This window comes from Pleurodeles waltl, chromosome 8 (genome assembly GCF_031143425.1).
Source record: "Pleurodeles waltl isolate 20211129_DDA chromosome 8, aPleWal1.hap1.20221129, whole genome shotgun sequence".
NCBI classification, from domain to species: domain Eukaryota; kingdom Metazoa; phylum Chordata; class Amphibia; order Caudata; family Salamandridae; genus Pleurodeles; species Pleurodeles waltl.
The window spans coordinates 1,259,082,844-1,259,099,789 of record NC_090447.1 but is presented as its reverse complement, the minus strand read 5'-3'; the positions used below and the strand labels follow the sequence as shown (position 1 = coordinate 1,259,099,789).

Below are 16,946 nucleotides of genomic sequence, written 5' to 3'. Positions count from 1 at the left end.
CATAGGTTAATATGGGGCTACCTTTAAAAATGATTAAAGTGTAGATTCCCTTTGGGAGCAGATAGACATGTGGAGTTTGAGGTCTCTGAGCTCACAATTTAAAAATACTTTTAGTAAAGCTGGTTTTAAGATTGTGTGTTTGAAAATGCCACTTTTAGAAAGTGGGCATTTTCTTGCTTAAACCATTCTGTGACTCTGCCTGTTTGTGGATTCCCTGTCTGGGTCAGTTTGACAGTTGGGCTGTTTGCACCTCTCTCTAGACAGTGACACAAAGGGAGCTGGGTGTAGCCTGCATATCCTGATGAGCCATCTGTGCTAGGAGGGAGGGGAGGAGTGGTCACTTTCACCTGAAAGGGCTGTGCCTGCCCTCACACAATGCAGTCTCCAACCTCCTGGTGCGTGTCCGGGCCTTGGCCTGGGAAACGCAGGATTTCACAAACAAGAGAGGATTTCCTTTGAAGTAAGCCTACTTCAAAGGCAAACATGGGTATCAGAAGGACACCCAAAACCACAGACTTTAGATCACTTCTGGACATCAAGAGGAACCTCTGCCTGGAGAAGAGCTGAAGAGCTTAGGAGAAGTGCTGCCCTGCCTGAGACTGTGTTTGTGGAACTATCCTGCAGTTGCTGCTTCTGCCTGTGCAAGGGGACAAAGACTGGACTTTGTGCGCCTTCCTGCTTGTGAAGAAATCTCCAAGGGCTTGTCCTGAGCTTGCGTCCTGTTGTTGAAGTCTCAGGGCCATCAAAGACTTCTCTCTGCCAGCACCTGGATTCTCTGCTGAGACCCCTGCCCTGCCAAGTGGTGCCCTATCCAGTTCCTGGGGCCTTGGAAGGTGAAGCTTGGAGCCCAAGACTGAAATTCCACACACAGACAGCCGTGCAGGGAAAATATTGATGCACTTTCCGAGACGCGGCTGAAAAATGATGCGCCGCCAGCTTTGTAGCAGAAATCGACGCTCCACCGGCATCAGGGCTGGAAAATCGATGCACGGAGCTGGAAGAACGACACGCAACACCCCCTGACGGAGGCTGATAACGTCGCAACCCACATTGCGTGGTTTTGCTGATACCATGCGGCCAGATTTTCAACGAAACCTTGCTGGGCGTGGAAAAATTATTCAACGCCCACCCAGACTCGAGTGCTGCCCAGATCAACGCATCACTCCCCTTTGGGGAGGAAAAACGACACTTGTCGACCCGACCGGAGAAGGAGAAACGACGCACGTCTCGCTTGCGGGTGAAAAATCGATGCACCACTTACCTTTTTCGACACACACTCACCCTGTGCATGTTATTTTGATGCTACCCAGGTACTTTTCAACGCTAGCAGTGTTTCTACTGTTTTCTCAAGGATTTAAGACTCTTTTGCTTTTAAAATTCATAACTTGACTGGTGTGTGTTAGATATTTTTTGTTTGGTCTCGTATCGTTTAGACAAATATTTCCTATTTTTATAAACCTGTGTTGTGTCATTTTGTAGTGTTTTCACTGAGTTACTGTGTGTGTTGGTACAAATCCTTTACACCTAGACTCTGAAGTTAAGCCTGCCTCCTTGTGCCAAGCTACCAAGGGGTGAGTGGAGGTTAACTGAGGGTGATTCTCCTTTACTCTGACTAGAGTGAGGGTCCTTGCTTGGACAGGGGGTAACCTGACTGCCAACCAAAGACCCCATTTCTAACAATCTGATGCACAAAATCTCTCAATTTCCCCAGACAATAAGTGAACACCGTAGGAAAATGTTTTTTAATCCAATCTTCACCCTGACTTTCGTCAACACACATCACCTGTTCTGTGTTTACTCCATCACACAACAACACTTGTTCCTGCCCTCTGGGAATCAATATTGTGCCCAATTTCCACTGTTCCCTCCAGCCCACAGCATTCAATCCTTTTACAGCCTCAAATAATTTTATCATTGCACTTCTCCCTTTAAATTACATTTTCACATCCACGTACCCGTCCATGTCAATGATTGACCTGTCAAAACTCTCTGCAATGATATCTGAAGGTTGTAATGTGTCAACCTCCAAAACACCCTTAACTTTTTCATGGAAATACTTCCTGGTAATATTAGTCCAGGGAGAGCCTAAATATGCCATTCCGCCTGACTCATTCCCCACAATATTTACTTTGCAACTGTTCAACTCCTTCCTGTCTTCCTTCTAGAATAGATACAACAAATCCTTTCCTAGTGTCATCACTTTTGCTGTTGATACACTGCCACCCAAACCTAGGTTCATTCACTTCCGCGGCACACAAGACTTTCTCCCGTGCCATATTAAAAATCCTTTTGACCTCTCTGCACACTCTGGAAAAATGCCTCAACCGACCACACTTTATGAATAGCCGGACACCACGCATATGAGGAAATATGTGTAGTACTTTCACATCTATAGCATGTACCACTCTTCTCACTTTTTTCAGACCTCCTACCACCCTGAACATTTTAAGGTTTTGACACATCATTATGATGGTCAACAATGCGTTTTACGACACATACTTCCTCAGTTGATTCTGCATGCATAGTGGTGTTTTTCATAGTCGCCATTCACTTTCTGGATTGTTCTAGTAGCAGTAGCAATACTAGTAGCAATAGCATCCTGCAGCTTTGGGTCACCCATAACTGCTCTTGGGTTTTCTCATTCCTTACATGCACTATAATTTTATCTTTTATCATTTCATCTGTAATGTCGCCAAAATTGCAATTAATCGATAATGCTCTTAACACTGTTAAAAATTTGTCAAAAGTTTCTCCTTCTTTTTGTTCCCTGGTGTAGAACTTAAATCTCTTTAGTGAAATGTTAGTGGTGGGTTTAAATCTCAGTTCCTTTTGTAAAACTGCCTCCTTATGCATATCAATGTCACCTTGACCTTCCATAATCATCACTTGGGGCAGTGTTCTGAATATCACTTGTCCTTCTGACCCCAGACAATGTACTCCCTTACACTCACCATCGATTGCCTTCATATGTGTAACAAACTCCTCTTTTCATCTTACCCATGGAATGGGTGGTTCCCCTTTTCTTTGTAGAAACTTGGGTGGGTCAAACTGCATTGTTAACTTCCAGCTATATTATTTCAAAACTGAATACTAATATAATGTACTATACTTTTAGAAAAAAGTTATATCAGATGAAAACGTTATCTAAGATTACCTACTGCCAACACTGGTAAAGGAACTCCAGACTGGAATGAAATTAGTAATTGCAGATAGTTTTGTGGAGCAGACTTGATGTAAACATGGAGGATCATCACCTAGACCAATTTAGTACTCAGGCTGACCAGAATAACCTGATCCAAGATGGTTGCTATGTACTACGTGATAACGTGGCAACGCTATGACATAAATACTGCACGTGGATGCATAGATGTGCGTGGAGAAATAAGAACACTCCGGTAGAAAGGAAGATGTTGCATAGGCGAACTGGGCAGCAGGCACGAGGTAAGTCACAAGCGGTGTATACTTTTGAATCTGACAGCGCCGGGAACATGTATAACTTCCTCACACAGATATCCCGACAAGTATTTTAGATAACCTGAAGTACTGTTCATAACCGGAGTCAGCAGGAACAAACAAAGTGTTTTTTTCAGGTACAAGCAAATAAATAGTACATACAGATTAAGTGGAAGTTCTCACCTGATGCACCCAAAGTGGTAATAGCAGGAGTAAACTTGCAGTACAACAGCTGATAATTCAGTGGTAATCACTTACACCCACGGCCCAATAACGACTCTGTAAATGTTAGGAGCAAACTTGCTGTACCACAGATGGTAATTCAGTGGTAATTACAAGCATCCATGGCTCAATAAAGTCTCCAGTAACTTTAGAAGAATAGCAAACAATCCTTAAGAGGTGAATCTGTTCCTGTGCTGCAGAATGTGACAAGAATCTCCTCTTCAGCTTGTTGCCATTGTAAAAAATTCAGTTTCCTAAGTAATTGGTGAATATATTTTATTTGCGGCAGCACAGTACAGTAACTGTCTTCAACCATACGTAACTTAAACTGACTGGTCTCCTGCATTCAACTGGTAACCTACTCCATTGAATGTAGAACACCATACATAACATAACAAAGCCTGTACATAGAAGATGCACTAAAGGCAGTGCTAAGAAACATGAGAACAGATATAACAATATGGTTTAAGGAAAATTCCCCTATTCCACTGCCAGGCTTCAAGAGGGATAGAGTGACAAAGGACTGGTGTCAAGTTCTTTGTGGGTGTGTTGGAGGCAGCCCCTTAGAAATGTAATTGGGGCATAGAACAGCTCTGTCCTCTCATCCTGGAAGGATGGTCTATCTTGCCAACACTGTCACCCTCACTGTCTGGGAAGAATGCACAAAGGCTAACTTCCAACTAATCAATTATGTGACCCCCGGACACAGGCTGCAGGCACCAAATGGTTAGGCCAAGAAAATACCAGCTTTCTAATCTAACAGTGGCATTTTTAGAATTGTGGCTTAAAGGCCAACTACTATTAAAGACCATTTTAAATTATGACTCTTTTGAGACCAAACAAGATATTTCTACCTGTTTCCAATTACATGCTACCACTTATTAAATGCAATAAGGTAACCCAGTGTTATCCTATGGGAGCGGTATGCCTCACACTAGTGAAAACTAAATTTGAGTTTTTCACTACCTACATATGTAAAAGGTAAAAACACATGTCAATGAATTAAACATTTATAGAGCCCAGCAAATCACCAGTGGGGATCTTGAGGTGCTGGAGCTGTACGCTGCTCCATGGAGGTATGATCATTCAAACATCCAGGTCTTTAGTTCTCTTCTGAATCGCTGGATGACAGTGCATTACTGAGATGCAGGGGGAGGTTGTTCCAAGTCTTGGCTGCCAGGTGCAAAAAGGAGCATGCTGCACTGTTGGCTTGATGGATTCGTGAAGTGTCTGCAAGGGAGAGGGAAGCTCATCAGAAGTATCTGCTCAGTTGATGGAAGGCCAGGCATTTGCTGATACATGTTTGTCATTCATTGTGCAGGGCTTTGTAGGCGTGGGCAGCATTTTGAACTGGCATCTCTTCTGAATCAGGAGCCAGTGTAGTTTCTTGAGATGGGGGGGTGATGTGGGTCCTTCTGGGGATGTTGAGTATGAGTCTTGCCGCTGAGTTCTGTTTTGGCTGAAGTCTCTTCAGGAGGCAAGCAGTGATTCCTACGTAGAGTGTGCTTCCATATTCCAGTCTGCTGGTGATGAGGGCCTGTGTGACGGTCCTTCTGGTGTTTTCTGGGAACCACCTGAATATCTTGCGAAGCATGCAAAGGGTGTGGAAGCAGGTCTATGAGACTCCATCAACTTATTTTTTTATGGATAGCTTGCTATTCAGGATGATGCAGAGGTTGTGGGTGTGGTCTGATTGGGAGGGGGCCACCATGTGTCGGTCCATGGTGAGGTGTTGGTCCCAACGATGAGGACTCATGTTTTTTCTGTGTTGAGTTTGAGACAGTTGTCCTTCATCCAGTCCGCTACATTTATCATGCATCTGTGGAAGATAGCTTTTGTGGTGGAGGGATCTCCGGACAGTGAGAGGATGATCTGTGTGTCATTGGCGTAGGAGATGATGTTGAGTCTGTGTGATCTGATGGTGACTACCAGGGAGGTCCTGTATGTGTTGAAGAGGGTTGGGCTGAAAGACGATTCTTGGGGTACTCCACAGATTACCTTCTTGGGCTCTGAGGTGAACAGTTGCTGAATAGGGGAGCAGAGAGATGAACCCATAGTTCTTCAATTCAGCTGTATTGGTGGATGTTTTTTCAGGAGGGGGTCCCACTTTAGCATGTTTCCAGTCCTCCGGGAAGGAGGCCGCGGTGATGGAAGTATTCAGGACCCTTGAGAGCTCGTCACTGATTGTCTTGCTTCTGAAGTTGAAGACGTGGTGGTGCAAGGGTCTGATTGCACTATTGATGGAGATAGTGTTTTGCATGGTGAGGAGTTCACAGTGGGTGAAATGGTGTTCAGGATTTGTGTTCGTGGGTGTGAGCTGATTGATGATGTCCCACTTATGAGTAGAATGCACCCTGCCTTCTGGTCTGCTTAGGGCCTACCATAGACTTGGTTTATATGAATTAAAAGGCCCTGGCACAAGGTTTATTTTGTCTGGTCGAATTGGCACTTTAGAACAGCCCAGAGGCTGCAATATCAGACCTGAAACATGTTTTACAGGGCTACTTAAGTACAACAGGTCCTGCAGGCCCACGAGTAGCATTTAATTTACAGGCCCTGGGTACATGTAGTACAACTAAACTAGGGACTTATAAGTCAATTAAATGTGGCAGTTGCATGCACGCAAACTTTACCATGTTTAAAGGAGGGAGCACAAGCACTTTAGCACTGGTTAGCAGTGGTAAAGTGCGCAGAGACCTAATACCAACAAAAACGGAACTCAGGAAACAGAAGGTGAGAAGGCAAACTATTGGAGCATGACCCTGCAGAGAGGGCCAAGACCATCACTACATTACAGTTCATCTTTTTTGTCAACTATGGCTCTTCAGGAAAACACCTGCCATATTCAAATCAGTCTTGATATGGTTTCATTAGGAAAAGTGCAACCCAAACTGCTAGGTATCTCAAAGCATTCCACGTATCACATGTTTTCCCTCACTTGAACATCCTAGATGCAACAGTCTTGGCTAGTGTGATCAATGTCCTATAGGAATCAAATTGCACCTCACAGATGAGGCACAGGCAGGCCAAAAGCTGGATTGTTCCTATCTGAGCAGAACCAATTCTGATTTGCATAATGGTGGTACTTGTCTGCCGTGACACAATTGACAAAAGCAATGGACTCAAATGCAGCCCAGAGTAACTATCAGTGGCTGAGAATCGTCCAAACATTCCATCCATTACTTTTTTGTTTTCTTCAGAAAGGTATAACAGTACTTTAAGTATAACTTTGGAAGAAGGTGGCAATTGTTACATTAATATGGGGATGAGAAAAAAAAACTGCAGAGGTTCTCAACTAGAACTAATAGTGAAACAACTAAACAACACCTAAAATAGATGGGATAAGGACAATCTACAATACATAGTGAATAACAGGATTGTAATAATTTCCACCTAAGAATATTGGGGGGAAACTGCAAGTAATTGATTCAAGAATTGTTTGAAAAAAAACTTTGAGGTTTTTTCTGAAGTCCAAGGTTGGACTTAATGTTCTGAGGCCAACGGATAGTGAGTTACTAGCGGTACTGCAGCCCCCTGGAAGGACGGATTGCTGGAGATGGATGACTTGAACGTGGTAAATAGACATAATAGAGAATCCCTGCTTCTGAGACTGTAAGAGCCTCCTGATATGGTCAAATGTTTGTTCATGTGGGATGGAGAGTTGTCATATATAACATTATGAGTAAGGATGCAAAATGTGATTATCATCCTAATTGGGATGGGGAGCCAGTGGAGGTCATGGACAATAGGTGTGATATGGTCATATATAAGAACAACTTTGAAATGGACATATTAGGTTGTAAATCAGCCACCCATCCCTTGCTCAATACTGCAGGCCTGTATACTATTGTACCGCAATGAACCACTACATGTCATATTGGATGTATTCTTTGTTTCACCATTGTACATTGCAAAATAGTAATAAAGATTATGGAAAAATAAATAAGGACAGGTTTGCAAATTATTAGGTTAGAGAGCAGGACCTTACCAGAATGGCATTTTCAAAGTCAAGTCTTATGCTAACAAGCTCAATGCACTGTTGTTTTGACACAATCAACCTGGATGAGATGAGGGATTGCTTTTATGGGATTCAGATGGTACTTTTTAAATCTGGCAGTTTTATTCATGTGTGGAATTACAGTCAGGTTTGGATCAATCATGAAGCCCAGGAATATGGCAGATGATGCTGTGAGGGTGCTTTCAAGATTGAGCAAAATGTTAAGAAGTAGAAAAATGTCTTTCTTCAAATGTTTGGAGATGGGAAAGGCAATTTCTTAAGATGATAATGTCATGTATGTAAGCTATGTATTACCTGCCTACTGATATAGGTTTACACCAGCATCCTTCAGAATTCGTCCTTGCATCGCAATGTAAATGTTCAAAATAAAAGAGTAATCTCCAAGTCTAACTCTCATATTTGACTGTATTGAGTCTGAAATTGAAGTTATGAAAATATCAAAACAGCAGTACCTGTAATCTTGGTTACTGCCAAGGTGAAGAGCTGTGACCTCGATGTTGACAATGAAGCTGTCTATGGAGTAACCTGGATATGAGCTGCAAAACAATATGATGGCACAGTCAGGGTTAGGTGGGGGTCATTTACCTCAAACACAAATAGAAAAAAATCAGATTGCCCTCAATCTGCCTATGCGGTAGCCACTTTGTAGTTATAGTTAGGGTTATCAGAGATAGGAAATCCTCAAATTTGTGTTTTTTAATTACTTTGCACCCACTGGACAAATTTTCACAAAACTTTCCAGACGTATCGCACCTGTTACATTGGTGAAGGATTCAATGGTTGGCAGAGTTTGGTTAAAGGGATGCAAAGAAAAAAGGGGGGTCCCAAAACACACTTGCACTCAAAGGCATTTTACATAGACTTTTGTATTCCATGTAGTGAGAAAACGGCTGAATGCATTTACCTGAAATTTGGGAGGATATGGTGAGCCCGTAGACCGTACTGCCTGGCGGGAATTCAATCAGCAGTTTTGGAGCGATGGGCATAATTACCACTTACTTGTTATTGTTTCTTTTGTTTTTTTAGTCGCGCTCATGGAACTTTCAATTTTTATACAACCGGAACTCGATCAGCAGTATCGGAGCGATTTGCACAAAGCGCTCCAATACTGCCGACCTAGTTCCATGAGCTTGACTAAAAAACAAAAGGAACAATGACAAGTAAATTGCTCCAATGCTGCTGATCGAGTTCCATGCGAACTTGATCGGCCGCACTGGAACGATTTGCATAACTACCAGTTACTTGTCATTGTACCTTTTGTTTTTTAGTCACGCTCATGGTGCTTTCAATTTTTATACAGCGGAAACTCGATCAACAGTATTGGAGCGATTTGCATAAAGTGCTCCAATAATGTTGATCGAGTTTCTGCTGCAGAAAAAAATAAACGCGCCATGATCGCAACTAAAAAACAAAACAAACATTGGCAAGTAACTTGTAGTTATGCCAATGCCTCTAATACTGCTGATCGAGTTGTGTGGTAACCTGATCAGCAGAACTGGAATGATTTGCAAAACTACCAGTTACTTGTCATTGTATTTTTTGTTTTTCAGTCGCGTTCATGGTGCTTTTAATTTTTATACAGCAGGAGCTCATTCAGCAGTATTTGAGCAATTTGTATAAAGTGCTCCAATACTGCCTAGTGAGTTCCCGCTGTATAAAAATTGTAAGCTCCATGCACGAGCGTGCCCAAAGAAAGTAACAATAGCAAGTAACTGGTAAGTATGCAAACCTCTCCAATACTGCAGATCGAGAGAAGGTTAAGCTAAAAGTAAAAAAATTGTCCACAAAACGTCCTTAAAACATGGACGCTGCGTATGTTAAAAGCAGTTGGCTGGTGCCCTCGAGGAGGGCTAAACACCAGAAAAGTCAAGACGTATGCATGCCCTGAACAAATTAAATCAAGGGAATTTTGAAAGGAAAGCCTACAAACAAATGAAAGTGATGAGCATGAGATGGGAGTGGCTAAAGCCCAGAAAATAGTTCACAAGAGGTAAACAAAAAAAAGCAGTGCTTGCACGCTGCTATATGCTCAACCTAAAAACTACCTGGCTACCTTTTATCTCTGTACTGCAGTCTATCATGAACTTACCACGATGTACCACAGCATAATATATGCTACGTTTTGTACTACTTACATTATGTACACAAACTATCAAAAATTATAATTTAAACATTATTATGTATATTCTTGTCACATAACACTTGCATCCGTTCACTTTCATGTTAACGTCTGTTTCAATTTACACAGTACACGCTATGCCACTCCAGTCTATCACCTCTGTACTTTATGCCACTGCTCTCTAAGCTGTTCCTCTCTACACCACTCCACTTTATGTCACGATATGCCACTACACTGTATGCTTATCCCCCGTCCGACACTTGAATGTCCTCTATGCCACTCCACTCTACACCACTCTACTCTATACTCTTATACTGTAATCCACTCTTTTCTATAGCACTGCAGTTTATGTCACTTCATTGTGCACCCCTCTAATGTACTTTACTCCACTGTACAGTGTTCTACTATATACAACTCCACCCTATGACAACACATTGTACGCTATTTTACTCTATACCATTCCACTCTGCACCACTTCAGTTTACACCACTGCACTCAACACTATTCCACTGTATGCCACTCCACTCTACGCAATTTCTCTGTACTCAACTGCAGTACACACCACTCCACTATGCCGCAATCCACTGCATGGTATTACACTGCACAGATCTACATTCCATTCTACTCCACTAAATGTCTCTCCACTGTATGTTACTACACTCTACGCTTTTACAGTCTACACTATTCAACTGTATGACACTGTACTCTACATTATTCCACTGTATGCCACTCCACTGTACGTCATGAGACTGGACGCCACTAAACTCAAATTTATTCCAGTCAACATTACACCATTGTACTCTACTCCACTCTATGCTACTCCACTCTATGCTACTCCACTGTACGCCACTGCACTCTATGCAATTCCACTCCATGCAACTTTACTCTACACCACTCCAATGTATGCTATTCCACAGTATGCCACTTCACTGTACGCCAGTCCACCCTTCGCTATTCAGGTTTGTGCCACTGCACTGTACCTCACTCCACTATACGCAAATCCACTCTATGCCACTCCACTGTAGCCGCTCTACTCTATGCCACTCCACGCTATGCCACTCCACTCTATGCTACTTCACTCTACACTACTACATTCTACACTATTTCACTATACGACACTCCACTCTTCCACACTCCTTTGCACGCCACTGAACTGACCACCATTCCACTATATGCTATTCTACTGTAAGCTGCTACACTGTACAACACTTCAGTCTATGCCACTCCTCTGTATGTCACTACTCTGCACGCCAGCCCATGCTACACTATTCCATTGTGAACAGAAAAAAGTGGACAGATAGAAGAAACTAAACATTATTTTGGTTTACGTCTATTCCCTACATGCTCTAGCATTCATTAGTTGCAGGCCCGGCTGGGAACCCAAAGTAGCCCTGGCAATTTTGTCAGAGCAGTCCCGGGTGGGATGTGGGTGGAGGGTGGAGGGGGTCTAGAGGGGAAGAGGAAGCACTGCTGCTTTTGTTCTTTTGTTACTGGGGGTCGATATTGCAGCACTGCTGCAAAGCTGGCCCCAATGACAAACTCCACCCTCACTGCTGAAAAACTGGCCCCCACCCTTCCAGCCCACCGGGAAAATGCCTGCTACAGCCAGTCCAGCCCTGATTAGTTGTAGTTAGAAAATCTGCCATGAACAGAGATGAGATAAAACAATCACATACCTGAAAACCAAGGCTGAACTCATCCAATAACCCATTACTGAACAGTATCTGGGGAAGATTCCAGACTTCCTTGGTTATGGTCGTTCAGCCCTGTAAGGACGTTACCATGTGCCCAGGACAGAGCATGGCATTCCTTATAGAGCAGTAGCCAGAGGGCTGCATTTAAAACTGTTCTCATGATCCTGACATACTTTGTGAACGATGACGTGAGGAACTGTGCTGGTAGTACAGTCACATACTGGGCTCTTTGATTTCTTACATTGGTTTATATAAGATGCTTGCATTGTGCATTAATAATTACACTATACGTTTGCTAGATTTATATAGGTATTTATAGACCATTGACATCTTATCATAAACATATGTTGATAATAAAACACAAACATAGTAACAAATGTGGTATCATGCCAACCACAGGATAAATATGAAATGTTAGGGGTTCTAGGCCATACGTCAGATGTCACATTGGTCTATGTCTATAGAAAACAAGAACTAGCAAACAACATGCAGATACTCAGGAAAGTGTCCAAGTAGTAACATAATAATTAGTAGGCCAGGAACTTCTTCTAACATGTCTGAAAATAGAGGCTACCAGCTTTGTCTCAAATTCTCCTGCACTGTCATGTTGCCACCGGGAACAGGAGACATCAACCCGCATCTATTTATTAGTCATGTTTCATTGGCCTATTTAATGCCCACTCAAAAGGACAGCAATATGGGAGTCAAGCTCAATGCTGGCTTACATCTTATACAACAGGTCAATGACATCACTAAAATTATGGTTTGTTTTTTTAAAGAATGAGTCCTGTGTGGAATCCTTTCTTAGCTACCTAAAGAGCTCAGCCTAGTCCTCACATTGATAATCTTCAAAACTGATAATTTCAACTCCATCTATGAGGGCTTTCCTGACAAGACAGTAATTAGGCTACAAAGGATTCCGAATGCCAAGGCATACCTCAATCTTGGTGTGAAATGCACGGGCCACATCTCAGTTGTGCAGTTGAAACCTCAATGGCTTCCAGTTAAAAAAATAATTGGGAGCATGGTGTCAAGATTGCAAGGCTCTATTCGATTGGTTTCCCTGCCAATCCCTGAGCCACATGCATGAAGGTTTTTTTAAGTTTGCAAACTGCCTGATTCACAGAATAGGCCTTTTGTGACAGCAAATATGATTTCTTATGTACAAACACCAAACTGGGATTCTAGAGAAGTGCGGTTTGGGTTTGAAAATCAGTATTTTGAAGAGGGATGTTAAAGGCGTCCCTTCCAATTACCGATTCAGAATAGTATGTACTAAAGTTTTGCGATTGAATTACAATTGCAAAACATTTGTTTTTTAACATCTACTATAAGGTAGTGCTAATCATTCACAAATGGGAGTAGATCAGGGGTCCCCTTCTCCTTTTGAGAATGTAAAAATAAATATTTTTTAAGAGCAGGCATTGGTCCCTCAGACCACTGGCAACTCTTAAAGAATTTTTTTTAAACGTTTCCGATATTTTTTAAAACTAATCCCGTTTTTATTAGGGAAAACTGACTGTATTTCAAAGACAAAAATATTGCTTTATTTAAAAGCAATCACAGACATGTTGGTCTTCTGAAGTCAGCAGGCCACCATCTCTGTGGTGGCTGTCATTCCTAATGGGTGGCAAACTGCGACCTACCTGATAAATATTCATTAAGTAGGCTGATTTGCGACCCATTAGGAATTACTAATGTTAATTTAAAACTTTCATATATCAGCAATAGAGATTTCCGAATTGTGATTCGCAATTAGGAAATCCCTATTCATTATATTAGTACATCTGAGACCCACATACCTAGATTACAAAGCTCTACTGGATTTGTCCCCTGCCATTACACCAACTGGTGCACTTTTATTTCAATAATGTTACTTTGACATACAAAACATGTTGGTGCAATTGGAAAAGTGAGGGTCATAGGACCATTATATCCTGCAAAACCCCAAACCTAGTATAGTTTTAATCCTTCCCACCGGTCCATCTAATAAAGGGACACCTTTGGACCGGAAGAGGAATTCTTATCTTTAGGTTACGCTCCCTAGGTCATTCTCTTGTAAGAGCTCCCTGGAACATGGTTGAGCCCACCCGAACCTTTAGTAGTCAGGGGGAACCCGATGATGAACCATGCCACTATTAGAGTGGGTGAGGGTTATATATAAGAAAATTCTTCCTTTCCCCACATCCATAGGAGTGGAGGATAGGTGTAGCACAATATATTCCCCTGTGTTTTATTACATTTCAGACACACTACTATCCTGAGGGATACTCTAGTGTTAAGAATAGTTTAGTACAGGGAGGATGTATACCCCTACTCTTGTGATAAATGTCTTCTCTCCCTCCAAGGTAGGAAGGTTGCCGTGACCCTCCGCAACTTAGGTCGAGTAGTTAGAGCAGCGTGCAGCTGCAGGGTATTTCATGAGACATAATTTGTCTTGATCTCCACAAGTATAGCTTGTGACCTGTGTAAAATCATGACAGAATAACTTGGCATTGTATATACCAATGAGATGGCATCACTAATTCTATCAGCCCACTCCCTCTTGCCAGACACCAATATCACACAGCCCAGTCACAAAATTGGGATGAACTAAAATAATTTAAAAGAGACCAAATGAAGACCTTACTTCACGGGTCTACAATGACTGAATATTTGCAAGGCAATGCAGCCCCTACAGGTCTACTACAGTAGTAACAAATAACCAAGAATCTTTCTAGAAGACCTTCTTTTCTGCAAGGAGTGGTCCCTCATCGCTTGGTGATCCTCAAGGGACTGGCTCATTTTGATTATAAATACAGCAAAATGCCTGTCAGACGCCATGTTGATAAAGATTAAGATGAGTGAAGATGCCCTTAATACTCAGATCAAATTCACCATCTATAAAAAGAAATTAGAGGAGGTGAACAAGGAGATATAAGAACATAAATACTTTCTGATGGAGAGCATGATAAGCAAACTACAGAAGGATCTTAAGAAATTTTCCCACCAGAAAATTTATCAATACACTAGAGATGACTACAAAAAGAAACATGATTTAGATGCAGAGTCCACAGGAAGGAGTGACTCCACCTCCTCTTTTTCTGATGCAGATGGTTATTCGAGCCAAAGTAGCTCTGGCCAAAGTGGAAGGGGAAAGAGAAGACAACAAAGAAGAGGGGTTTTTCAACCCTTCATATCCACCTCCTTAAACGGTATTTTGGCCAGGCTAAAATGGACCTCAAATGTATCCCAACCCCAGCAGATGTCATTCTTCTAACAGAACCAGCGTTTTTAGGGAGGGGGGCAGAAGACGGAGAAGAGAAAGACAAGGGGGAAGTAGAACACAGTGGATCAATGAGGAGCCAGAAGGTATGAACACCAGGAGCAGGACATGGGACCAACAACGAGGCCCAAGCAGCCTGTAGACACAGTGGTCAACCTAACTGAAGAGAATCTCTCGGCAGATGAGATGTCAGTGCTGAAGAAGGGACTTGGCTTTGTCCCTACGACGCACATTGACAAATTTCTGGTGAGATGCAAATTGGTTGAATTCTTCAGGAAAATACGAGTAAAAATGTTCTTTCAGAAGAGCCCCAGAATGGAAACAGATGATAGGCATACCACCCTGAGGAAAAAAATCAACATTTAACCCTCCACCATTCACAGTACCCCCCGAGTTTTGGGCCTTTGGAAAGGCAGTGATAAAAGAGGTAGAAGAACTAAAGCCTAGAAGAGACATCTTCCAAAACCTGACAAAATGAGAAAGATTGGCTTTAGATACCCTCAGTAAAAAGAACCATCTGATCATCAAACCTGCTGATAAAGGGGGTGCTATAGTTATACAAGAAAAAGAAGACTACAGAAAGGCATGACTAGTTCTCTTACTAGATGAAAGAAATTATGTGGTCCTACAGACAGTTCCCACCGGCTGCCTACAGAGTACAATTAAAGAGTTAACAGATGAAGCAGCTGACAACAAGTGTCACGACTCACGTGCTGCTGGCGCCTGGAAACTGCAGATCTAGTGGCGTAGGTCTTGAGGGTTCGGCTTTGGCCCAGAAAGGGGCGACTCTTTCTAGTAGCCACGGTGCTGCAGGCAGTGGAAACGCCAAGAACAGACCGTGCCCTTTAGAATTAGTGCCAGAGGGAAAAAACCCCAATAAAGGGGAAAAAACCTCCAAAAAATGGATTCCTGAAACGAAAACAAAACCAGGAATCAAACAGGAACAAAATGCAGTTAAATGCAAAATTGAAAAGATTCAGAACCGAAGGCTAAGAATCAGGAGCGAAGACACAATCTGAGCAGAAAGTGATGCAGCGCAAGGAAAGGGAGAAAACAGAGCCCTTATATATCAAGAAACAGGAAGTGACCAACAGGAAGTAAAAAGACACCATTTTAGATAGGGAAAAAATACATAGGATAGAATAGAACAGGAACCATAGAAAATAGGGACCAAGGAATGCTGGGAAGAAAAAGGTAACATGGGAAGGGGGAAAGACATAAAGAAAGGACAGAAAATGCCTCGAAAAAGTAAAGAAGAAAAAGAAGAAGAAGAAAGAAAAAGAAACAGGTAAGGAGGGGTCAGGGGAAAAGAGGGACACCACAGAAGGCAGAGCGAGGCCCAAAATAATATCTGGGGCCTCGCGCTGTACAAAGAAGACTCGGGGCGCGCCGCGTCCTGAGAACGCGCTGCGCGGCGCGCGCCACGCGGCGCAACAGTAGGTCCCCCCCCCGAAGGTCCAGGTTTGAAGGGAAACAAACGATGAAAACGAGAAATCAAAAGAGGGGCGTGAACAGAAGAAGCATCTTCCCAAGAGCATTCACTAAGAGGATAACCCTTCCAGTGAATCAAATACTGAAGACGCCGGTGAAAAAGGCGAGAGTCACAAATTTCTTGAACCTCATATTCAGGGACATCATTCACCAACACAGGAGGAGGACAAGGAAACTGACGAGAGAAAGGATCAGGGACATAAGGTTTGAGTTGGGATACATGAAAGACCGGATGAATTTTCCAAGTATGAGGCAAGCGAAGACGAACAGTGACAGGATTGAGCAACTGAAGAATACGAAAAGGCCCATAATAGCGAGGCGTGAACTTATTCAGAGAAAGACGAGAGGGCAAGAATTTGGAAGAAAGCCAGACTTTATCCTGAGGGTGATAATCAGGAGTGGGTCCACGTTTCTTATCAGCGATCTTCTTCATATACCTCTTAGTGTGCAATAAATTAGATCTAATGAGCTTATGGAGTTGCAGGAGACGTTTGGAAAAAGATGTAATGGCAGGCAGAGGAGAGGTAGATTGAGGAGCAGTAGGAAAAGAGGTCGGATGATAGCCATAGGAACAGAAAAAGGGAGTGACCTTGGAGGCACTATGGACAGAATTGTTGTAGGAATATTCAGCAATAGGAAGATAAGTGTTCCAGTTGCTTTGGGTGGAATTACAAAAACAACGAA

General features: G+C 42.6%; 1 protein-coding gene across 1 annotated transcript in view; it reads left to right on the top strand.

Annotated features, from left to right (window-relative positions):
• The window catches only part of LOC138248527 (cilia- and flagella-associated protein 337-like), a 513,680-nt gene that overhangs the window by 254,862 nt on the left and 241,872 nt on the right, over positions 1-16,946 (top strand). The gene's annotated exons all lie outside the window — the stretch shown is intronic.